Source organism: Podarcis liolepis (assembly GCF_965112155.1).
Source record: "Podarcis liolepis genome assembly, chromosome: 12".
Lineage (NCBI taxonomy): Eukaryota > Metazoa > Chordata > Lepidosauria > Squamata > Lacertidae > Podarcis > Podarcis liolepis.
This window is the reverse complement of record NC_139563.1, coordinates 38,113,032-38,138,980: the sequence shown is the minus strand read 5'-3', so window position 1 is coordinate 38,138,980 and position 25,949 is coordinate 38,113,032. Positions and strand designations below refer to the sequence as shown.

The 25,949-nt window shown below is 44.5% G+C and overlaps 2 long non-coding RNA genes across 2 annotated transcripts; one reads left to right on the top strand and one right to left on the bottom strand.

The window, feature by feature from the left end:
• The first annotated feature begins 585 nt into the window (after nucleotides 1–585).
• On the top strand, nucleotides 586–7,664 carry LOC310690066. Its single transcript, XR_014517861.1, has 3 exons — nucleotides 586–1,764; nucleotides 2,251–2,598; nucleotides 7,561–7,664. It is a non-coding gene; the product is annotated as an uncharacterized lncRNA (long non-coding RNA).
• LOC310690026 lies at nucleotides 5,087–24,761 on the bottom strand. Its single transcript, XR_014517803.1, has 3 exons — nucleotides 24,660–24,761; nucleotides 7,544–7,655; nucleotides 5,087–6,856 (listed from the first exon to the last, which is right to left on the bottom strand). It is a non-coding gene; the product is annotated as an uncharacterized lncRNA (long non-coding RNA).
• Nucleotides 24,762–25,949: the final 1,188 nt, after the last annotated feature.

Genomic DNA, 25,949 nt, shown 5'->3' with positions numbered 1-25,949 from the left:
TTGTTTGTCCCAGTCACTTTCTTCTTTCATCACAAATTTAAATGCATTGTTCAATGCATTATTATTAATAATTATTGATTGTTAAATTTGTATACCGTCCTATACCTGCAGGTCTCAGGGCGGGTCACAGGACAAAAATCACAACATAAAAACACAAAGGGCACAATAAAAACAAAAACAACTCAAGCAAAGCTGAAGGGGAGATGTATATGCAAAATGTTTTTACTATACAAAGTAACTCTTCCACCCCCATTTGACAAACTGATGTGACAAAGAGAAGAAATGAACTTAAGAGTGGGAAAGAGCAGGGTAGCAGGAGTGTAAAAAAGAGAAACTTGTTAAGTTGTGGGCGAACATATCAGACGACACAGCGATTCTTCAAACAGCTCTTCTTTATTCTGAGGCCAGAACTGAACTGAGCTGAAGGGCTCAGTCAGCCTGCTTATACCAGTACCTTGTTACTGTAACAACATTCTAAAACTATCCATTCACTGAATGTCACTTTTAATCCTTCATTTGCATAACTATCTACAGTATCCCCCTGCTGGCCCAGGGTGAGAACTTCAGTACATAAAACTGAAATTGAGGAATTCACCCATCCCTAGTAGTGAGTCTGGCCACTTGGGAGCCAGTGCTCCAGGTTTGCCACGCCTTGTTCCCCAGAGGTGAGGAACCAAGAGCCATGTTTCCTTCTGCGCAACCTCCCGGGCCCCGCATACCAGTGGTGGGTGTGGCCAGAGGCAAAAGGGGGCGGGGCAATACATACAAATTCTACTTTTCTACAGAAGGCTAGCTTCTTCACACTCACACATCCCGCTCGTCACCCTCCATCCAGGCAGGCAAAAAAGCTTTATTAGATTTCAAGGCACATTTTAGCCAGGCAAAAACACTGAGCGAGGGGACAAAGCAGGACTGGCCAGAGGTGTGGCTTGAGAGGGGGCGTGCCCTCGGCAGAGTTCTGAGGGGCAGGGAAAGAGGCCCCCCCAGGCCTGAGGCAAAGTCGGATCTATAGGAGCAGGATCGGTCCGGTTGCATCGGGCACAGAGCTTCTGGAGCAATGCAGCTATGACATCCAACGGAAGGCGAGAGGCAGGGATGGATTTTGGCGTTGCACCGGGTGCCACTGAAATTTGAGACACCAATTTGAGACGCTGCCTGAGGTTCCCCAACGCTGGTCCTTCCTTTGCTGTTCTGGGCCTGTTTCCTTCCTTCTTGTTCTCACAGATGACAACACAGCTCCAGCTGCTACTGCAATCAATCTGCCAAATACAGTGGTACCTCAGGTTACAGACGCTTCAGGTTACAGACTCCACTAACCCAGAAATAGTACCTCGGGTTAAGAACTTTGCTTCAGGATGAGAACAGAAATCGCGTGGCGGCGGCGGGAGGCCCCATTAGCTAAAGTGGTACCTCAGGTTAAGAACAGTTTCAGGTTAAGAACAGACCTCCAGAACGAATTAAGTTCTTAACCCGAGGTACCACTGTAACTGTGCCTAGCTCTCGCTGCCTACTGTATCTTAGCTGCAATTTTCACTATTAGCTTTGAACAGCAGTGACATTTGAGCAAGCTCTGCTTCGCCTTTTATTTTTTGCTTGCTTTAATTGTGCCCCAAATTCCTACGTGGGGTTCTGCGGAATATCTTTTGAGGAATGAAACACAACAAAATGCGCTACCTTTGACTGTTCAGAGGTGGATGGCGGGGATGTTGTTGTTGTTTGCACAAAGCGCAGCTCTTTAATGCTGTTTAAAAGCAGCAGCATACGGTAAGTATCGCTCCTCCATCTTTCATTTATTAAGGATCTGTGTGTGCAAGCCGTACTGTTCTTCTTCCCTGCGATACTTTGCCTGCTTATGGCCACGCTGTAACCTGAATAACCTCTAAAGAGAAGCCACAATTAGCTTTTCAAGGCTCTTGTCACTGTGCAGGAGAGGGAACTTCCCTCCCTCCCCCTCAGTCCCTTTCACAGGCTGTCAATTACCGACTAAAGTAGTTATAATTGCACCGTATTCTGCCACTTTTCACAGTACGGAAATATCATGCAATCACACCATGTTATTTAGCAGTCGGCACAAATGCAACCCCTGCAAGCTGAGGGACGCAGTTGTGTTAGCAGCACACAAGCGTATATCATCTATGCAAGCATCCTTTATCCTCTTTGCTCCCAGGGACTCTCTTCTCTCTCACCGCAAGGAATGCAAGGGCAAGCAGTTATGCTGCTAATGAAGATTATTTTTAATTCCCTTGACAGCTTGCTACCCCGATGTTGCTTTTACTCCAAGAAGAATACGCACCAAGAATGAAGGTCCTAACAGCAGGTGATTAGGCTGGCCTGTTTGGTACCAACAGCGAGAGGAAGGAGGCAGGAAAAAACCTTGATGTTGTGGATGGAATTACACAAAGCTCATAAGAGTGTCAGGTGAAGACACTGGAACGTTACCCAGGCATGTGAATGACATCTACAGTGCAAAGGATGGACAAGACACTTCCCCCCCCTGTTGCTGTCTCTCAATTCCCCACTTTTTTTTTCTTTGAGAAGCAACACACTCCACCTGATCACACTCCCCTGGGAGAGAATTCCTGAGCCTGCATTGTTCAGGTAAATAAATGTTTGGGGGTGAAAAGAACAGTCCTGAAAAACCAGTACAGTGGTACCTCGGGTTAAGTACTTAATTCATTCCGGAGGTCCGTTCTTAATCTGAAACTGTTCTTAACCTGAAGCACCACTTTAGCTAATGGGGCCTCCTGCTGCCGCGCAATTTCTGTTCTCATCCTGAAGCAAAGTTCTTAACCCGAGGTACTATTTCTGGGTTAGCTCATCTGTCCGGCATCTGGTCCATCTGTTTCACCTGTGTGTGTTCTCCCTCCCTCCTCCCCCAAGCACCTTTCCTCCCTGGAGCAAAAGGCAGTTTCCCCATTTTATCCTCACAACAGTCCTAAGAGATACTGAGTGAGTGTGACTTCATGGCTACGTGGGGATTTGGACCCAGAACGCTCCGACCACTATGCAAAGAATGACTAGAATAGAATAGAATAGAATAGAATAGAATAGAATAGTAGTGTTGGAAGGGATCCCAAGGGTCATTGGGTCCACTCCCCTGCAATGAGGTTTAGTTGGAATCTCCTATCATATCTTGAAGCCACTGGTTTGGGTCCTCTGAAGTAGGAGAAAACAAGGGGCGCCACGAATTTGCACCTTGGAGGCTCTTGAAGTGTTGGGGTGGGGTATGTGAATTACTTGTCCGCTTCTTCAAAGAAGAGCTGGGCGTTGGGGGCTGCCCCATCAGTGTTGCCGAATTATTTGCAGATTGGTTGTCTACCAATAGGTGGTTTTACATTTCTAAATCCAAGGGGAGGGTGAGAACAGCTTATAATTACCACCATACAAAGAGAAGAAGAAAAGTCAAAGCAAGAGCTAGGAGTTGGTTCATTGGTGAGGGTCAGATGCCTTGTCAATCAGAGAATGCCTTGTCAACCAATCAGAGGCAGCTTTGTCAATCCCAGCAGCGGGTATAAAAGAGGCCTGCCCAGGCCATAGGATCTATGATCCCTGACCAGTGGTCCTGTTAGCTAGGGATGATGGGAGTTGTAGTCCCAAACATCTGGAGGGCCGAGTTTGCCTATGCCTGCTTTAGAAAGCTGGCGACTATGTGCTCTGTTAGTATTTCTGCATACTTAAAAGAGCTTAGTGATTCCTTATTTTCTCCACACAGCCTATAAGTCATTTGTGAATCATATGGGTAAGTTAACAAGGGGCTGTGGAACTTGTCTGCACTTTTATTTCCACTAGAGGGAGTGCTTGCTATGCCACATGGTTTCTTGTTCCAAGTTACTGCTCTCGCATAATGTCCTAACTTCCTTTGGCTCCTTGTCACCCAGAGTATAGTCCTCTGGGGGCTTGCAGTGTTCTGAAGTAGGCAACCTTTGGAAATAATGGGCACCCTTTAGGATAAAGAATACCTGACAGCTGAACCTACATCAGGAGAAATGTTGGTGGCAGTGGTTCTGTTGGCTGGTTAAGCCCGGACGTCAATCTCTGCAGGAGAGAGCTACATCACTGCAGCACACTGTCTTCCTGATGTCTCTGTTTTAGCTGACTTGCCTCATGGCATTAAAATGCTTCTGTCTGAATAAGCAGCACTGAGGCAACCTGGTGCAAAGGACAACAGGGGTGTGCCTTTTAAGAGCTGCGTAGAAGGGGGCATTGCAGCAGGTGCCGCCTCTTGTCAGAATGATCTCCCCCACAACTCTTAAAGCGACCCTCCTTTCCATGAGCAAGACCCTTTGGAGGGTTCTAAGCAGAGGCTGGATGCTCTGGACCATCAAGAAGGCTGACTGCCAAAGAATTGATGCTTTTGAATGATGGTGCTGGAGGAGACTCTTGAGAGTCCCATGGACTGCAAGAAGATCAAACCTATCCATTCTGAAGGAAATCAGCCCTGAGTGCTCACTGGAAGGACAGATCGTGAAGCTGCGGCTCCAATACTTTGGCCACCTCATGAGAAGAGAAGACTCCCTGGAAAAGACCCTGATGTTGGGAAAGATGGAGGGCACAAGGAGAAGGGGACGACAGAGGACGAGATGGTTGGACAGTGTTCTCAAAGCCACCAGCATGAGTTTGACCAAACTGGGGGATGCAGTGGAAGACAGGAGTGCCTGGCGTGCTCTAGTCCATGGGGTCATGAAGAGTCGGACACGACTAAACGACTAAACAACACAAAGCAGAGGCTGGATGGTCATCTGCCATGGATGCTTTAGTGGAGATCCCTGCATTGCAGGGCGGGTGGACTAGATGGCCCTTGGGGCGGGTCCCTTCCAACTCTACAATTCCATGACCGCAGTACCTTCACCATCCCATCAAACATAGCAAATCATTGAAAGGGCTCCTTACTCCCCCCCATCCCTTTTGCTGTATGCACATCCAACTCGCACCTGGGCGATTTAAAACATACCTGAGGTTTATCAGTATGTCGAGCAGGGCAGCAGCTGTGGAAGCACACTTGCCTTTCATTGATCAGAGGCAGATTTAGGGGCTCTTGACTTCAAATTACACTGGGTGCAGAGCCTAGAGCGTGCTGCAACTATTTTGTACAATTTAAATAATAATAATAATAATAATAAATAATAATAATAATATGTGCCTCACCCATCTGGCTGGGTTTTCCCAGCCACTCTGGGTGGCTTCCAGCAAAATACTATAATGAAATAATTCATCAGATATTAAAAACTTCCCTAAACAGGGCCGCCTTCAGATGCCTTCCGAAAGTCAGATAGTTATTTATTTCTTTGACATCTGATGGGAGGGCGTTCCACAGGGCGGGCACCACTACCAAGAAGGCCCTTGACTGGTTTCCTGTAACCTCACTTCTCACAGTGAGGGAACCGCCAGAAGACCCTCGGAGCTGGACCTCAGTGTCTGGGCTGGACGATGGGGGTGGAGACGCTCCTTCAGGTATACTGGGCCAAGGCCGTTTAGGGCTTTAAAGGTCAGCACCAACACTTTGAATTGTGCCCGGAAACATACTAGGAGCCAACGTAGGTCTTTCAGGACCGGTGTTATGTGGTGTCGGCGGCCACTCCTAGTCACCAGTCTAGCTGCCGCCTTCTGGATTAGTTGTAGTTTCTAGGTCACCTTCAAAGGTAGTCCAACGTAGAACGCATTGCAGTAGTCCAAGCGGGAGATAACCAGAGCATGCACCACTCTGGCAAGACAGTCCACAGAAGGTGAGGGGGGTGCCAGATTCTGGTGCCACACAAGGCGGTGCTGAAATTTGAGATCCCAACAGCAACAGCTGTGATGTGCATCTTGGAGGATAGATCTGCCACCTGCCGCCTCCTGGGCAGCACTGCCATCCCACCTGTACAGTGGCCTCTTGACAAATAGGAGGCACTGCTGGTCTCTCCTCCTTCCTGTTCTCAAAGTAGATCTTTATCTCCTCCTTGTTCCTGATGTAGATCTTCACTCACCCCATTTTTCCCTGGTATCAGGGTGAGGGGGGTGTCATTCTGTGGTTCGCCTCAGGTGCCAAAGTGTCTTGGGCAGGCTCTGTTCTTATGGGACAAAGCTCTAGATAGAGGCAAGTACTTGCAGACCGATCAAGCATTTTGGATAGATCTGGGTAGCCTTTGCTGTGGCCTGAGAGAGCCTAGCATTTCCTTCTTGCCTTTGGCTGCTCATGACAAATTGACACAGCAGGTCTTGGGAATCAGCCATCGCTATGGAAACAGCCTTGATTTGGAGAGATAATTTCAAATTGCCACTGTTAATCTGCAGTGTGCTAATTAAAGCCAAATTTTAGAATGCAGTTTACGTTTCATTTTCAAGCATTCCCCCCCCCCCCGCATTCAAATTACTTCCACATTTCAGACATTTTCCAACAAGGAATGTATGCATTTAGTATATGACATAAAGAAATAAGGCAGTCTCCATTTAAGGGGGGGCAGAATGCAATTCTAACAGTCAGTTATACATAGGTTTGTGGCACTGTGCATGGAATTAAATATGAGCCTCTATAACAGTTAGCGGAGGTGCTTTTTTAAATGCATACCGTATTTTTTGCTCTATAAGACTCACTTTTTCTCTCCTAAAAAGTAAGGGGAAATCTGTGCGCATCTTATGGAGCGAATGCAGGCTGCGCAGCTATCCCAGAAGCCAGAACAGCAAGAGGGATTGCTGCTTTCACCTCTTGCTGTTCTGGTTTCTGAGATTCAAAATATTTTTTTTCTTGTTTTCCTCCTCCAAAAACTAGGTGCGTCTTGTGGTCTGGTGCATCTTATAGAGCAAAAAATACAGTACTTTTCATGTGAATGGACTCCTCTCCATCAATATCCACTTTGGTTATCTTCCATGTTGCGACCTGCAAAAGAAATGTTTATGTTAATTTATATTTCAGTTCATATGCATGTTTATGTTACTGTTTTCTTACATTATCTGTTCTGTCCGTACTTAGTTGAAAACCTCAAGAAACAATTTTTTTTAAAAAAAACAGGTAGCAGAGGTACTCCAGTGCAATGGCCCCAAACCCCTTTGGTCTTAACCATTCCTCCTTTACTTGTTACTCATGGTGCTGTGGGTAAAACCGCAGTGCCTAGGACTTGCCGATCGTATGGCCGGCGGTTCGAATCCCCGCGGCAGGGTGAGCTCCCATCGTTCGGTCCCAGCTCCTGCCCACCTAGCAGTTCGAAAGCACCCTTAAGTGCAAGTAGATAAATAGGTACCGCTTTATAGCGGGAAGGTAAACGGCGTTTCCGTGTGCTGCGCTGGTGCAGGCTCGCCAGAGCAGCTTCGTCACGCTCGCCACGTGACCCGGAAGTGTCCTCGGACAGCGCCGGCTCCCGGCCTCTAGAGTGAGATGAGCGCACAACCCTAGAGTCGGACACGACTGGCCTTCGGGCAGGGGTACCTTTACCTTTACATAAGAAAATGACCCCTGACCTCTGGATTCACCAAGGCTGAACCTTGCAGCCTGAACCCATTCCAAAGTTGCAATCATACTCTAAAGTCGGGATTTTGTAATGGCGTTCACAGCAGTTGCCTCACTTACATATCCTTTCTTTGCAGGAGCAGCAGCAGCTAGCCTTTCTGTTCCTCAACGCCCCTTCAGAGTCTGCTCTTCTCCAGTTGATTTCCATTCATCATGATCCATGGATAAACATCTGATAGAAGGAAAAGATGCAGCACACTATTGCAGGAAAGAGTTAGTAGGCCTACAGGCATTCCACAGATCAGATCCAATGGCTCAGGAAGAAATTATAAACTGGGGTGTGCTAGGCTCCGGATTGGTCCCTTTCGCTATAGAAGGTAGAAAGGGGACCCAGAATGTGCTGCTCCATACCACGTTGTCCTCTCCTGTTCATCTTGGCCCTCAACTCTATGGGCATTGCTGTCATTTCCTTTACACAGCTGCCGTGTAAAACAGCCTTGGGCTGTTATGTTTCCACACTGCAGGCATTTAGAAGCTGCTCTGCACTTTTGTACAGTACTTTCAACACAGTCATGGTGCCAGTGGGGAAAAGATTTCTGCCTTATGGAAAGGACAAGGCAGGCTACTGAGAAAGTGACACAAACGGACACCAACCCCTATTTTGGAATGTTTTCGGCTGCTGAGCCTGTCTCAATTTATGTGTATATTAGAATTGTTATTGCTGCATGCGTCCCTGAGTGATGCAAATGCACCAGAAGGGCAGAAGATAGGTTTTCTGAAATAAATAAACTAAATAGGAGCTCTGGAGCAGCTGCTCCTGATTTGGAGATAAGGATTAGGATGAAAGACCCTAATTTGGGCCTCGTAGGCAGCCAAATCCGTGATTTCAAGCGGATCAGTAATCAGGAGTTGCCAGATTCTTTCTTCTATAGCCCTGTCTTTCCATTGCTGTTCTTCCAGCATAATTCTGCCGGTACTAAATCAAATGTGCAATGTAAAGCTGCAGTAACAAAATGTTAAATCAAGCTGGGTGAGTGAATGCTTATCCAGTGGAAGCAGCTGCCAAAAACGTGGTATTTCATCTCGTTTTTCATGCATAGTAATGAAGGCTGCACTAATCCCTGAAATCAGATATTTCACGAATACCTTTTAAAGATGCACACAAAAGAGTTGAACAGAACTCGAAGCCACAGATTTTTTTTAAAAAATTCTAATTTCTATAATAAAGGGATATCACAAACCGCCATTGCTACTGTGAAAAAGACCGAAAGGTCATTTTTTATAGCATTAAGTCTTCTGGGTTACCAATCCTGAAACAAAAATATGAATATGCATTTATAATCTTTCTTCCCTGTGCATATTTTATGTAGATCTAGAACAATTGCAGAAATAAGCCTTTCCTCCAGGTAGATGCTGTTATCCAAGCGAATTAGCAACCTGGACATTTTATGGTAACATGCATTATGGATAGCGGAAGACGTTTGAAAAGGAGCTCTTTGTTTAAGTGGCTTGGTAAGGAGCCACACTGCTGGTTCACAGCAGGTTGAGTTTCTGGGTTTGCTTTTATTGTGGAATTGATGTGAAATTTGAGTTTGGCCAGCCTGGCTGAAAAGGAAAGGGGAATCAGATAGGCGTTGCAATGCAGGGAAGCTGTACTGTAACCTTTGCCCGTGTCTCCGTGTTATACAGCCTAAATGTGAATGCTGGCTTTGAGAGGCTCAGCGCAGTCTCCTGCAAACTTTAAATGTTGTCCAGCCCTGACAAGGACAGACTTCAGTGGAAATGAGAAGTAGCTCATTGGATAGCATGCACAGGCAGTGCACATGTAGAATAATGTGTGCACATGGAATTCTTGGGCACCTCTTTCATGCCTCTTCTTCCCTGTACTAAACATAATCATCATTTTCTTTAATTTTTATTCATACCTTTTCCATTCCCTTGAAGGAGGAGAGCCAGGAGCACCCAAAATGCTGTGTATATCACTGTGCACATGGGTTCTGCATTGGGGCAAACTGTGAATTGAATGTGATATTTCCAAAAAAATTGCAACTTACATACAAAGTTTATTGGGAAGGAATCCTGCAGTTACTTTTCTCTGATTTGCAAGTGAATTAACCACAATAACAAGCTAATCACTTTTAAGCAATAGGCCATTTATTCCCTTGGACTACCTAATTAAAAACTAAACGCCATCAGTTTGCGATATTTGTGAATTCTCCCATGCATCCTTTGCTTATACACCAGAATTGCTTTGCCTTCAAAAGCGTCGCTCTAGCAGCAACAGCCCCTAGGTGGCGCTCCATCTTAAAACAATTTATTTGCTGACATGAATCAGGTATAGAGTAGGGGAGCTATACAGTTCTCTTAACATGGGGGAATTCAGCATTTGGGGGCGGGGAGGGGAAGAAAACAGTTGACAAAACATATCAATAAATTCAAATGAGACAAAAACCAACAAGTTACTAAACAGATGATAAATTTGGTATGGCAAAAGAAATAAGGTAAAGGTAAAGGACCCCTGGACCAGTCCAGTCAAAGGCGACTATGGGGTTGTGGTGCTCATCTCGATTTCAGGCCAAGGGAGCCGGCATTTGTCCACAGACAGTTTTCCAGCTCACGTGGCCAGCATGACTAAACTGCTTCTGGTGCAATGGGACACTGTGACAGAAGCCAGAGCACAGGGAAACGCTGTTTACTTTCCTGCCACAGTGGTACCTATCTATCTACTTGCAGTGACATGCTTTCTAACTGCTAAGTTGGCAGGAGCTGGGACAGAGAAATGGGAGCTCACCCCGTCGCACGGATTCAAACCACCAACCTTCTGATCGGCAAGCCCAAGAGGCTCATTAATTTAGACAATAGCGCCACCTGCATCCCACTCACAAAATAAATAATCTAGACTTAAATACATATAAATACAGAGCAAGAGGAAAGTTAACAGACAAAATAATTCCAGATGCACAGAGCCCCAGCAGCCTGGCTTAAATGTATTGCAGAGCCTGTTCAGGAGTCTAGAAATCACCTAGGACTCAGCTACATTGACAAAGAAAAAGTGCTTTATATGCGTTATATCACAGTGGAGTCCCGTCTTTCGCCAACGTGATTTCCTTTTATGAAGTTTAGAACGAGTTTTCCTGAAACGCTTTTTTGATCCAGCTCTAGATTCATCATTCCTCCAAAGGAGACTAACAGCAGTAAAGGGGAAATTGCTGGGGGGGGGGCGAGTCCTCTTTCCCCCCAGGCTCCTGGAAGTTCCAGCTGCTGGTGGTACTGGCCTTGTTGCTATGGATCTCTATACTTTCAGTTACCTTCTTTTCTGCTGGTGTTGTGGGGCAGAAGAAGAGGAGGAGGAGTTTGGATTTGATATCCCGCTTTATCACTACCCAAAGGAGTCTCAAAGCGGCTGACGTTCTCCTTTCCTTCCTCCCCCACAACAAACACTCTATGAGGTGAGTGGGGCTGAGAGACTTCAAAGGAGTGTGACTAGCCCAAGGTCACCCAGCAGCTGCATGTGGAGGAGCAGAGACGCGAACCCGGTTCCCCAGATTACGAGTCTACCGCTCTTAACCACTACACCACACTGGTGCAGATAGCTGCGTCTTCTCCCAATGGCATCCATCTCATCATACAGGTGCCTACCCCAAAGGGATCAGACACAGGGCTGGCCCAATCATTGAACAGAGTGAGGCAGCCACCTCAGGCAGCCGATTTGGATGGTCATGGAAGGGCAGCAAGGTGCTAGCTGTTTAATTCATCATTATTCATTGTGTCTGTGCTTAGGCACTTGTGGGCTTTTCTGCCAAAAGAACTTGACTAGCCTTGGGCAGAATCCAGGTGGCTTGACAAGGAGTGCCATTTGCTGCTCTGCCTCAGGCACCGAAATTTCTTGACTGGCCCTCAGCAGAAGACATCAAAGTTCTAGAACTCCTAGAATTAAAGGTTAAAACCCTTTAAAAGGGACCCTTTCCCAAGGAGTCTGATGACCTTAGTATTACAGCCTTAGAGTCAGCTCATTTTTGCCTTCCTTCACTCTTGTCCTTGCATAGAACAAATGGTGTAATACAATACAGACCATGAAAAATATATTCCTTAAAAAAACCACACACACATCAACAATGAACCCGTTGTATAGCCTGATTAATGCAGGCCCATGCTGTAGCTCTAGGCTGCTTTAACATTTTGTTACGTGAATGAACTTACCTACATGGGAGTCATGGGTAAGATGGTAAAGGGGGAGGGGAATGAGCAAGAACTTCCCTAAACATGGTGCTAACAATGAATAGCCTTTTCCCATTTTTTAGATGCTCCACTGACCGAAATACCTTGGCAGACAAATATAGGTCAACAATGTGAAAAGGTCTTAAATGCTGTTATATAAAATCAAAGAATGGCCTTTGTGAAGACTGGATGAACAAATATGGGAGACTGATGTAAGGATGTGAAATATTTTAATGAGTGCCACAGATCCAGCAAAACAGCAGTATGGAGGGGGATACAGGAATAATTTTAATAGCTTTATTTCTGTGTTAACGTGATACGGTTCAGCCTGTGTATTCTTTAATACTGCATCCCTAGAGAACACAGAACTAAGTCCCATTACTCTCGGCCAGATTTACTTCCAAGCAAGCTTATGTAAGGTTCCCTGATTTAATACTAGATGAATGTTGCTTCTTCATAAACCAAATTGTGTGACCACAATTAAGTATTAGGACCGGGAACATAAAAAGCCCTGCTGGTTCAGACTATAATCCCACCCAATCCAACATCCGATTCTCACAGTGGCCCACTATGTCTATGGGAAACTTGCATGCATGGTTTTTACAAAGCAGGCAAACCGTCTTGTCCTTGACAAACTGCAAACATTAAGTACTGCGAGCAAAGGTTAGCAAGGTATTTGGACACCACACCCAGTTACCAATATATTAGCCACCCGTAATTCCACACAAACACACTGTCGTGCTAGTTATAGTTGAGCAGTTCATTGTCCTCCCCTTCAGAATCTTCAGAATTATAATCTTATCATAGTACACGCTGAAAAGGTTGATAAGCATGGCTTACACCGCTTTCCTTGGAAGTGGGCGCCGTGACTGTCTGGTTGCTGAGCCAACTGATATGATGGCTCAGCAAGAAGCTGCAGGCCCCTTGAGAGATATACGGTACAGTGCTAAAGCAAAAGCAAGATCCTACACCAACAGTGAGAAAATGCTTGGTTTTGTATTACAGATGCAAGCCAATTTGCCTCTGCATTGCACGATCTGTCACAAACTATTGTGAAATAATTTTGTTTAGTTTTTTGTCTACTTTCTTCAATAAGCAATATGAGCAATAAATAGGCTCATTGCTTTTATATGTGCCATCCATTAAAAGAAAATTCCAAGTCTTTGGATAACATGAAGATAACAAGCAGATTAGATACCTAGGAACATAGGAGACGGTCTTAAGACTAAATCAAGCCAGAATTGTGGAGCCAAACTGGCAGGAGCTGTCAAAGGTTCCCAACTATAGAGTTTCCCAACCTAACCTGGAGATTTCAAGAATTGAACTTGGAGATCATCTGCATGCGCAAGAGAAGCGCTAAAAGTGAGCTGTGGTACTTATGTGTCTTGGGCATATCATGATAAAAACAGAGGAGCAAAATGACCACGCTGATTATTTACATGTAGTACTTGAAAGTCTCGGAAAAGGTATGGTGGGAATGCAAGAAGGTTAAAGAATATTGGGAAATGATATATAATAAATTGAAAAAAATGTTGGGGGGAAAAACTTTTGTTAAAAAACCAGAATCTTTCCTGCTTGGAATTTTAGATCATGATATAAGAGAGGGAAATTGGAGATTGTTTATGTATGCAACAACAGCGGCAAGAATTTTATTAATACAAGTATGGAAAACAGAGAAAACACCAACAAAGGAAGAATGGTAAGCTAAGCTTATGGACTAAGCGGAACTGGCTAAGCTGACAGAGGATATATGAGAGAGACAACATCGATTTCAAAAAAGAGTGGGAACCATTTATAAACCAAATAAAAAGACAGTATAAAGATTTGGACTCAGGTTTTGACTAAACTTTCACAACTATATGAGAGGCAAAATCAGCAGGATATAGAATTTGTTTAATAAACCAATACAGAAATACGGGGAAGCCAAGGAGGGGGGGAGGGGATATATATATATATATATATATATATATATATATATATATACAAATTTTCCACAAATCTTAATTGAATATTATAATTTGAAAATCCAATTAATTTTTATTTTATTTTTTAAAAAAAGAGAGTCTGAGAAAAGACTGCAAGGATCAACTGCATTAGTCCCAAACAGATGCTGAATGTAGTTCCATTGATTTCACAGCTCTAAGCCCTCCTATGCTACAAACCCAAGCTTATTTTCAAAAGCACCTCAATGGCTTGGGTCAAATAATAATTTATTATTTATACCCCGCCCATCTGGCTGGGTTTCCCCAGCCCCTCTGAGTGGCTTCCAACAAAATATTAAAAATACAATAAAACATCAAACATTAAAAACTTCCCTAAACAGGGCTGCCTTCAGATGTCTTGTAAAAGGAAGATAGTTGTTTCTTTCCTTGACATCTGATGGGAGGGCGGGTTCCACAGGGCGGGTGCCACCACCGAGAAGGCCCTCTGCCTGGTTCCCTGTAACCTCACTTCACACAGTGAGGGAGCCACCCGAGGGCCCTCTGCGCTGGACCTCAGCTTCCGGGCACGATGGCTTTCTGGCTGAGTTGAGAATTTTCTGCTGGAGTCCTCTGGTCCCCTTGCACGACTCTGAAAAGGACTGCAGCCCACTTGACATCTGACATTTGCACTATTGGAAGTTTTGCTTCCCAAGCAAAGAGGTGTTGGGAGCGGGGAGAGGAGTCTAGAGCAGGTCTGCAATGGGAGACCAAAGCCCCCTACTCATCCCTACATCAGGATCTGGGAAAGGGTGTAAGTCAGCGGTGGAGCATCTGTGTTGTCCACAGATGCCAACAAGATCAGTCTCTAAGACTGGGTAATACCCCTGCCTGAAACTCCAGAGAGCTTCTGCCAGTCAGTGTAGCCTATACTGAGGTAGATGGACCAGTGGTCTGACTGGGTATAAGGCAGCTTCCTAGATCTGTGTCTGCTAACTCCTTAAAAAAAAGCCAAGTGTGTGAATGACCCTATGTGCCTAATTCGTTCCACGTATCCTGGCCACAGTCCGAACCGGGGCACTGCAGTGTGGAGAGGCAGACAAACTTGTTCTAATTAACTCCCCTTTATTGCTCTATGTTTTCACATAGAAGAGGCTCTGAACCAAAAGGCAGCCACCTCCCCCGCCCCCAAACTGAGTTTATTTCCAGAAACTTCTGTGCTGGTACTATTGTGGGGTCAGCAGCTGAGGTGTGCTGTAGCATAGTGGTCCCCAGTGGATGGTCTGTGGACCCCAAGGGGTCTACATAAACCACTAAGGGGGTCTGTGGCACTTACCTGTCATCTGTCAGACATCCCATTTTCTGGGGGAGGGTTACTCACATTGAAAACACGGTCCCCCAAAACAGGGTGTTCCAGACAGTTGATGGGTTGGGTATGTACATTTTTGGGTGCCATACTCTCACATGGGAGTGCAGCCCAGAAAACATGCAGCTCTGTTTTGTGCTATGGCATGTTAGAGGGTATGGTGGCACCATTAACATAACAAAAACTACGACAATGGTACCTTGGTTCTCAAACGCCTTGGTACTCAAACAACTTGGAACCCAAACACTGCAAACCCAGAAGTGTTCTGGTTTGCAAACCTTTTTCAGCGGAAGCCAAATGCTCTCCGTTTTGAGTGTTACACTTCCAATTAGAGTGCCACACTTCCGTTTTGAGTGTTACGCTGAGTTCTGTCTGTTTTTGCTATTTATTTTGCATTTTTGTTGTTGCAGCTTTTCCTGTTTTTGTGACTGTGTGGAACCCAGTTCAGCTATTGATTGATTGATCGATTGTGTGACTGCAGCACATTGTTTATTGCTTTCATTTTATGGATCAATGGTCTTGTTAGTAAAATTCATGTTAAATTTCTGTTTTAGGGGTTGTTTTTAAAAGTCTGGAATGGATTAATCCATTTTGCATTACTTTCTATGGGAAAGCGCGCCTTGGTTTTGGAATGCTTTGGTTTTGGAACAGATTAAGTTTGAGAACCAAGGCACCACTGCACAGAGATAGCAACATTTTCAAAAGTAGGGGGTCCATGGATTGGTTTCAAAACGAAACAAAACAGGGGGTCTGCAGTACTTAATTGGGAACCACTGATGTAGCACATTTTCCCTGGTTGGTTGGCTTTCATAAAGAAGCCAGAAATACCAGACCCTGAAGGCTGTTTCAGTGCTGCTTCAGCAACTCATTTTGTACACCAGTCGGTATCTATCTACTCATTAATTACATTCACTCCTTCACACTCCGTCATCTGATCCAAAAAAACTATGTCCCATAAATATACAGGTGATAAAAGGGTTCAGTGAATCTTCTTGCTTTTCTAACTTGGCTGCAGGGGTATCTTTTCATAGGGAGGAGACCCACAAGTGATTAGTAGCTTGAGAGCTGGGTTTAGCTGTGGGACATATGCATGTCTGGAAGTAAAACTGCAAAAGTTCAAATCACTGCTTGTCCATGCAACTAACTCCTCCACCAGATACGATTTATTTGCTTGAATAGTTGCTTGAAGTAGGAACTCTCTACAATCCAATACCTGCTGGTTCTCTTTGGGTTCCAAACAGTGCCAGGCCTACCATTAGGCAAAGTGAAGCAGCTGCCTCAGGTTGCAGATTCTAGATGTTATATGGGGCCATAGCTCCCTGAGCTAGCCTGCTCCCCTCAAGCGTGGGGAAGATGCTGTCCCTCTGGTGGGAATGAAAAGGGTCACCTTGTCCTTTGCCTCAGGCAGCACAATGTCTTTATCCTGCCCTGCTTCTGTATCTCTGCTCTGCCTTTGCAAACGGGCACCTTGCCAGTTGCATTCAGCTTTTGTCAGTCCCATTCTCTCTGGTTATCTTGATAAATTTGTTTATTCCTAACCCTGCAGCTGACATAATGAGACAGAGCAATGCATATCAAATGTACTGTCAGGAAAAGGGGGAAAAACCCCATAAAAAATAGTAATCCTGCATTCATTATGGAGATAGCCTTGTTGGGAAATTACAGTAATCCTTAATTTTCCAGAGTGCTGGTTGGGGCCATTTCTATGATGCAACATTGTCATTTCATATGCAGCTGATTCTAGCCATGCAAGCTAACCTTTCCACTCACTAATATATTCAAACATCTTCCCCAGCTTTCTGCAAGGAATCAAATTGCACACAACATAGTGAATGTGGATCTATAGACTCCCTGCAAAGTTTCAGACATCAGATTCTTATTTTCTGTTTTAATTTGTTTTGTTTTTCCTTTAGAAGTTGCTTTGAGACACGTGAAAAAGCAGGGCATAATTTTTTTAAGCAAACATCTGGAATAGCATGATGTTTCTTGTTTTAAAAGCTCAGTCCTATTTCGTACTGCTATTTAAAATAAGATCCTGTAAAGGAAGTGTCCTTATTCCCACACCCAACTCCAGAACCCACTTTTTCAATACGCTTGCCAAGGTCTGAATTTTTTCATTCTCCAGTCCCTTTAAAAAGTTATTTTCAGGGCTTGCTAGGCCAGGCTAAAGTTGCTATGAGGCAGCTAAGCTATTTTTATTGATGGTATCCATATTTAATTGGTTACTTTGAGGCATGAACCTTGTTAGAGTTATGTCATTGGAAGCGTTAGAAATGAAAATAAGTAATTGAGGGCACAGTCCACTCACTTGGGAGTAGCTCCACTGAACACAGTAGGATGTTCTAAATATAAAGGGTTGCATGGCACATTGTAAAATGTAGTGTTTTGTATTTATTTCAGATCCTTCAAATGGAGGCCTCTGCAGTTGCACAGCTGAATGTGATTTTCACACTGCACATTAGCACAGTGTGTGTGCGTGAGAAACAGATTTGTTCTTTTTAATTGCTTTTCTGATCCAAAAAAGCCGAGATTAAGAGAAGCCTATGTTGGTTCCTCTTTAAACAAAATGGATATGAATATGAAAACACAGGGGGGAAAACAATCTGATGCACAAAGCCAAGAATAGCCGTCCTTTCCTAACTGAAGCTCAGGGGAACTGCAGTAAGTTGCAGGCAATTATAAAAAATGGAACAGGAGCACAGCGCCCAGCAGTTTATTATGCCTTTCCAGGAAGCGGCAACCAGGGATCATTGATGACTACAAATTAGATGATAAAGTCATTCAGATCAACAAATGATTGAGAGTAGCCTGTTGGTCTGAAAGTCTAAGCATAAAACGAGCCCTATGGCAGTGCTATGCCTGAATGCAGGCTTCCACAGGTCTTACTTCAAAATATTGCTTTCAATTATGATGATCTTAGTGCCCTCTGAAATAATTATAGAATACCATTGAAGACTGCTGAGCAATCTATTCAGTTGGCACTGGGGATTTCAAATAAGATGGTGTGACTGCCACCAGGCCTCTCAATTTTTGTTATATAAATTAAGCCCTGTGTTACAGGGACGCTGCCGTCAGGCATTAGTAGTTAATGCATTTGTTACGGTACTTTAAACCACATGAGAGCACTGTTTGTCTAGTGACCTAGCCACCTTGTTTGAAGCTTCTTTGTCTAAGTTAACTCCACCCTTAAAAGCAGAGCCATTTTTCATTTGCTGTTCTCTCCAGACAATATGTTTGCTACTCATCCTATAAACAGCTCCTGCATGAATAAAGCCTTTGAACTCCAGAAACTAAGTTGAAACAACAGAATATGCCTTTTTTTTTTACTGCCATACAGATATACGAGCTAGGTTCATCTTACCTGTAGTACATAAATTTCCAGGTTGACAGAACTTTATACTTCCCTGCTATTTCAAGATGAAAACCCAGATGTTACATACTCAGTTGCTAGATTCTGCACTGCCATGATGGATATTAGTCGAAGGATGGTTTGGGCCACAAACTAGGTCCAAAATGCAAGACCTTTTAACTGTGCCTGTTTCTATCTTTTTAAGTATGTATGATATAATCACCTTTTAATTGCTAGTTTTTATTCCTTACCTGTTTTAAGTCTTATGCGTTCAGTTTATCCATATGCTTTATCTTATGTTGGTCTGTGACCGAAATAAAAGTTTGATAGCGATACTGTAAGTGATTACTCCAATCTAATTCACCCAACCTGCAAGGTCTGCTAACAGCCTATTACACTTAATATCAAATTGCTGTGGAGATGGATGCCAGTGCCTGAAGGCCAGTTCAGAACGCTTTGTATGCTTCCATGCATATGCAGAACACCTACATGTCAGGGCAGTGCCATGCAGTTCAAGAAAGGGGCAGAGAATATCACGCCCTCTGCTTTTCATCAGATGAAAATAGGCAGACGTGCCAACTGATGCTGATAAATGTGCTTGTGTATAAATTCCCTAGCACACTCTTCAATAGCGGAGACATTTGCTTTAGGTATGCTGCCAACTTCCTACAATTTAATGTTGGTGGGCCACACCAGCAGCAGTGTGATGAGAGAAAAGAGGCAAGTGAGCAAGTGGCGCATGTGGAGAGCAGCCCTGCTGAGGAAGGTGTCTTTGAAGGAGGGTGGGATGCACTTGAGAGAGTGGTTTGGCGAAGAACTCTGTGAGGCACCATGTTAATTGTCACTTCAGAGAGGATAATAATAATATTATAATAATTTATTATTTATAACCCGCCCATCTAAAGGGACGCGGGTGGCGCTGTGGGTTAAACCACAGAGCCTGGGACTTGCTGATCAGAAGGTCGGTGGTTCGAATCCCCGCGACGGGGTGAGCTCCCGTTGCTCAGTCCCTGCTCCTGCCAACCTAGCAGTTCGAAAGCACACAGTGCAAGTAGATAAATAGGTACCGCTCCAGCGGGAAGGTAAACGGCGTTTCCGTGCACTGCTCTGGTTCGCCAGAAGCAGCTTTGTCATGCTGGCCACGTGACCTGGAAGCTGTACGCCGGCTCCCTCGGCCAATAAAGCGAGATGACCGCCGCAACCGCAGAGTCGGCCACGACTGGACCTAATGGTCAGGGGTCCCTTTACCTTTAAGCCGCCCATCTGGCTGGGTTTCCCCAGCCACTCTGGGCGGCTTCCAACACAACACTAAAATACAATAGCCTATTAAACATTAAAAGCTTCCCTAAACAGGGCTACCTTCAGATGTCTTCTATAAGTTTGGTAGTTATTTTTCTCTTTGACATCTGGTGGGAGGGCGTTCCACAGGGCAGGCGCCACTACCGAGAAGGCCCTCTGCCTGGTTCCCTGTAACACCGCCAGAAGTCCCTCGGCGCTGGACCTCAGTGTCCGGGCAAAACGATGGAGGTGGAGACGCTCCTTTAGGTATACTGGACTGAGGCCGTTTAGGGCTTTAAAGGTCAGCACCAACACTTTGAATTGTGCTCGGAAACATACTGGGAGCCAGTGTAAGTCTTTCAACACAGGTGTTATATGGTCTCGGCAGCCGCTCCCAGTCACCAGTCTAGCTGCCACATTCTGGATTAGTTGTAGTTTCCAGGTCACCTTCAAAGGTAGCCCCACATAGAGCGCATTGCAGTAGTCCAAGCGAGAGATAACCAGAGCATGCACCACTCTGGTGAGACAGTCTGCGGGCAGGTAGGGTCTCAGCCTGTGTACCAGATGGAGCTGATAAACAACTGCCTTGGACACAGAATTGACCTGTGCCGCCACTGACAACTGTGAGTCCAGAATGACTCCCAGGCCGCGCACCTGGTCCTTCAGGGGCACAGTTACCCCATTTAGGACCAGAGAGTCCTCCACACCCGCTCGCCTCCTGTCCCCCCAAAACAGTACTTCTGTTCAACCTCAATCTGTTAGCCGCCATCCATCCTCCAACCAAGAGTTCGCCCACTCCCCTGACGTCGCATTGAAAATTAGCAGAGAAGAGTTGTTTGGCAGAGTTGTGAGGGAAGGAGGTGGGATTTGGGGTGAGCTGTGGGTGGTGGGTGGTGGTGGTGAGGGGAGGAAAGGGGGGGGAAGGAAGGTGATAACAAAGGAGTGAGGGTTGGTGAGAGAACCAGCAGAAGTGGCAGCCCCTAGTATAACACAATAAAAAGAAATCATTTAAGCTGCCTGTGACATTTCCTAGGGATGTGCCAGTTAGCACACAAATAGTTTGATGTTAATTTGTGTTCAAATAATGTAAGCCAAAATTATGTATTAGTAAAAAAAAAGCTTACAAATGTTAGGCTGGTAACTACAGAATCACCCAATATTGTGTTTATATGGGTTTGGTTGGGATCACTCATCATAAACATACATACTTTCCTTTGACTTCCTTACATAAATATTTGAATATTTTATCTTCGTAACACCAGCCAACATCCTGTTCTGATTCTCAAGTAAGATTGCTCTTTTCTCGGTTTCACCATGAAACATGATAATGATGTTAAAATCCTCAACAACTGCCTCAGTTTTTAAAACAACGGAATTATAGGATCCATGTGTGTCCAAAAGGCCAGTATTTATTAGCAGTTTCTAAGAAGATTTGTGCATGATAAATGCTTGGTCAGCGCAAGAGACAGTTCTGATGAAGACTAAACAGACTTCATAAGAATAGTGGAATAGCACAGGAGCTCAAAACTCTTGCAGTGTGTTGTCTACAGAGTTGTTATGAAGGCAGCACAACAAAAATTCAGGCCTACCTCATTTGAAAACAGAGTGGCACAGAAACTGCTTAAAACTGCATCTGTGTGACAGATGCACCCTATGGCTAGCCATTTGTATGCAGCAGCTTAGCACACAAATTGGATGTCACCATACCAGGGGCTTCTGTGAAGCCACCATTTTGATTTGCCACAACCTCAGGGGACATTGCAGCTGGCTACCTGGGGCAGTCTCCTTGAGGGAATTTCATACTGAAAAGCTAAGGCTATCCCTTCCACTGTGGTTTTTGTTGATGCACATGTTAAAGTCTCTCAGTAAATGTGTGGCCTGTGTAATACTATTTATCTATTTATTTTTTAAATGATATTTATTCAAAATTTCATCAAAACAAGACACACAGAAATATATATATATATATATATATATATATATATATATATATATATATACAGCAAGAAAAAAAACAAAAGGAAAAAACTCAAAAAAAGAAAGAAGAAAAATACAAATCTCAGATTGCAACTTTTCATTTGCTTAATTCTTGAACCTCCTCGCACCTCCCTTTTTGTATTCTAGTTTAATTCGTTATTTCAGCAAATTCTTCCCATGTTTCTCAATTTTAATTTAAATGATTAATCTTCACAATCTCTCTTATTTATTAATCAAGATAACCTTTCCATCTTTTAATATAATCTGTTATTCAATTTACCTTAATCTCTTTACCCTTATCTTATCTTAAAAATCTTAAAATTTCAAAGTTTACATCATATTCATACATATCTCCTTAAAATCATTTCTACTAAAGCCAATTTAGTTCCTTTCCAGCATATTCCCTCAAATTTTATTAATGTTGCACTAATTCCAAAATTAGCAAAAGAATTTCCCTTGATATCTCTAATTTTTATCCAACGTCCCTTCTTCCTGGTTTCGGGTCATGTCAGTCCTTTCTGTCCATTACATCCAGTCCATCAATCTGGTGTTCTAATGTCCGAGGCCCTTAAATCTCTTCTAGGCCCATTCTGCAAATTTTTTTGTTCTTGTTTGTGCTTGCGCACTTCTTTATCAATTGTTGGTTTCTTGGGGAGTGGGTCTCCGGAGGGTTCCATCTGGTAATAGTTTCCATTTTCCTTCATCAGATTGGCCCCTTCCCCCCAGTCCCACTCCCCGTCTTCATCTTTGTAATCCAAAGGGTATTTATGCAAAAGATAGTTGTTCACCTGTTTCATAGTCCCACTAGAGTTAAAAGCTTCCTTGACTTCAAATACTTCCCAGCAGTCTCCAAGTTCAATCTTCCAACGCAGTAGCTTTTGTTCCTGCAGGACTTTGGATCTTTCCATTTGTGTTGTTTGAGGAGTAATCACTGCTTCTTCTTTCTCCATCTGCCCTTGGACTTGCCTTGGCAAACCAGATTCCTGAATTGATCGCTGTATAACTTCTTTATCCTTATTCCCTGTTAAATCATATTCACTGGCCACAGCACTCATCAGGTCCAATTTTTCATGCATCAAGTTCATTTTCTCATGCAGCTGCTCCAGCAAAGCATTAGTCATGCCAAGGGCAGACACCAAACCTTCCTGCCAACACATTTCTGTTCAAGATCAAGGTCAAACGGCTGGTCCCACGATCCAAATCTCACATCTGTAGAGTCTCCAAGTAAGCTGCAACAACAAACTGACAGGGACACAATTTCTATTTGTATCCATTTTTAAAATATATCCAACAAAGGAGATTACTTTCGATTTCAGTTCCTTTCGATTTCAGATACTTTGTTTCTTTAAAAAGCAGAAATGCAGAAAGTAGCGTTGAAGTTAATTTGTTTCTCTCTCTTTTTTTTTAACTATCTGTCAAAGTGCTCCACTTTCAATCAATGGACGTCTCAAACGGTTTCTGTCCCGACACCCCGTCCCCAGGTTTGGGGCGATGGAAACTTAAATTCCTTTACTCTCCTCCTGCAGGATTAAACAGTCAACCCCCCCCCCCTTTTCTCCTGCTTCCAAGGGGGTTTTATTGGTTGTGGATGCAGGAAATTTCCAACTTTAAAGCAGTTCTTCAGGCTATTATGTTGCGAGGTCTTTGCTTCAATCTATATACAAAAACGGGAGGCGGACTTCCTGTTTACACCTTCCCGCTTCGTGCCTAATTCATAAATTTTGCAAATTTCTTAATCCAATTCTCCGTTTTTACTCACGGGTGCTTGATTTAAAGTCCAAATGTCATCAGGAAAAAGTCAGCGCTCTCCGGCGATGGCTGCGCGGCTTCCCTCCATGGAAATAGCGATCGGTTCGCAGCACCGCGCTGCTCACCCCACTTCACTCCGGAGCCCCAAAAAGGGGTTTCCTCGTGAGTAGGGGAGGCGCTCTTGGTGCTCTGCTGAACCCCATGTTCCCAGGCTTCTCCGCCTGGGATTTCTAGCGGGCCCCCGCCTTCGCCGCGGCGGGAAGACCCAATTTCCACAGAGCCCGTTCCTCCGATCGGAGGAACTCCGACATTCGTCGTTGGCGCTGACCCGGAAGTCCTGTAATACTATTTAGTGGAGCCTTTTAAAGGAAAACCTGAAAGTTGTTGAGCTATTTTTTTACAAAAAACAAACCACCCAAGAAAAGCACAATTTTACGACTTGTCTAAGATCCAGGACAAAGCACTGCCTCTTGCACACCCACCCACACACCCAGGACATCAATTCCACCTTTGAAATCCCAGTCAAGGAAAATCTGGACATATGGCAGGCCTACTTCCTCCACTTTCTTCCTTAGCTGTATTGTAGGCACCAATCTCTATGGGAGCCATGGTGGGCCTCACCAGGTCTTAGCCAGCCTCGCCAGGCCTACCCACAGCCATGGCAGGCCCCGCCAGGCACTCCCATGGCTACAACAGGCCCCACCAGGCACATATATACCGTATTTTTCGCTCTATAACACGCACCTGACCATAACACGCACGTAGTTTTTAGAGGAGGAAAACAAGAAAAAAAAATTCTAAACAAAATAGTGGATGTATGATTTTTGTGGTTCATGCTGTGGCCACAGACATGTGATGTGACAGTGAGTTTGGAGTAGCCCAATGCAAAAATCCTGAGGATCCATGTGGATCCATGCTTTGTAACCACGGAGGAGGGAAGGAAGGGGAACTATGGATCCTCTGCTCACGAATGCAGCAGATCCCCCCGCCACCCGCAGGCATTCGCTCCATAACACACACAGACATTTCCCCTTACTTTCTAGGAGGAAAAAAGTGAGTGTTATGGTGCAAAAAATACGGTAATTTACTTACTTATAATCTTGCATTGGTTCACAGCAAAGGCAGCAGTAAAAATTGAACAGGCAAAATACAGTGGTACCTTGGGTTAAGAACTTAATTCGTTCCAGAGGTCCATTCTTAACCTGAAACTGTTCTTAAACTGAGGTACCACTTTAGCTAATGGGGCCTCCTGCTGCTGCAGTGCCGTCGCACGATTTATGTTCTCATCCTGAAGTAAAGTTCTTAACCTGAGGTACTATTTCTGGGTTAGCGGAGTCTGTAACCTGAAATGTCTGTAACCCAAGGTACCACTGTACTTACATTGTCTAACAAGCTTCAGGCATGCGCCTGGAGCAAGTGGAGGCATGTCTGCATCCATCTCTGGTCAAAGGAAGAGAGAGAGGAACAGGAAGCACTATATGCTCCTTCCTCTCTGGGAGAGGAGGGGAAGTGACATCACACAGAGCCCTCTCTACCAATTCTATTTCTGTGGTCTGAGCGTCAGCAATTTCAGCTCTGTGGTCGTAGCCCCTTCTCATGCTAACAAGCATTAATATGCATTTGCTAGTTCGGGCTGCTAATCCCTCACAGGCTTGACCTTTGTTAATATTATAGCTTAATTGTATTTCAGAAACAGATAACATCCTACTTTATGATAGCAATACTTTTGCAATGCCGTGATATCCCTGCAGAGGAACTTTTATAGAATTGTCATAAATGTTGCCTAGGAACATAAATTACCTTGCGAATAAGCTTCAATCTCAATTTGCCAAGCAGCCAGAAGAATCATGCTTGCCGTGCATGTCACTGCTACCTCGTGCATTGAGTTGGAATGTGGCCTCTGCATGCATGGGGCGAATATGTCCCTTGATGCTGCCCTAAACAAGCACAATCGAGGCAAGCTATCTCTTTGATGAAAAACAAAACTTGGATTATTTTTACATATTTAAAACCTTCCGCTACACTGATTGCCCGGAATAGCAGGAATGCAAAAAGAAACCCAGGCAAAGTTGTAGACCAGTGCCATTTGGGCTTTACATTAAGATTTCCTGCATATTCAAATAGAGAAGTAGTCTTCAGCTGTCTCATAACTGGGACCTACCTTTAACTCAAACACACATCTGTTTGTATGACAATAGTGCTGCTGTTGAAACCCACCTTAGAGCCGACTGTGAACCAGTTCTGGGTCCCAGCTCTCCAGCTGAAAACCAGTGATCTAGTGCTATCACTCATAGCATGGTCACAACAAGTGTTTAAGCATGCGCAGAGCAAGAACCAAGTGTGGTGAGCAAGCTAGAGCAACCTTTCTCAACCTTGGGTTCCTAGATGTTGTTGGACTACAACTCCCATTATCCCTAGACAGCAGGCCCAGTGGTCAGGCAAAGGGGCAGACTTCGGTATTCAAAATATGGCGCCCTGTGCGAGCCCAAAATTTGGCACCCCCAAATAGATCTTCTCAATTATGGGTCTTCTACATTTTGCGCTTGCTCAGCTCAGCGCCATGTGCGGCAGAACCGGCCACGCTGCCTGAAATCCGGTGCTGTCAGGGATGATGCGAGTTGTAGCCCAAAACTTGTGGAGGGCACCTTGTTGGCAATCCCTGAATTAGAA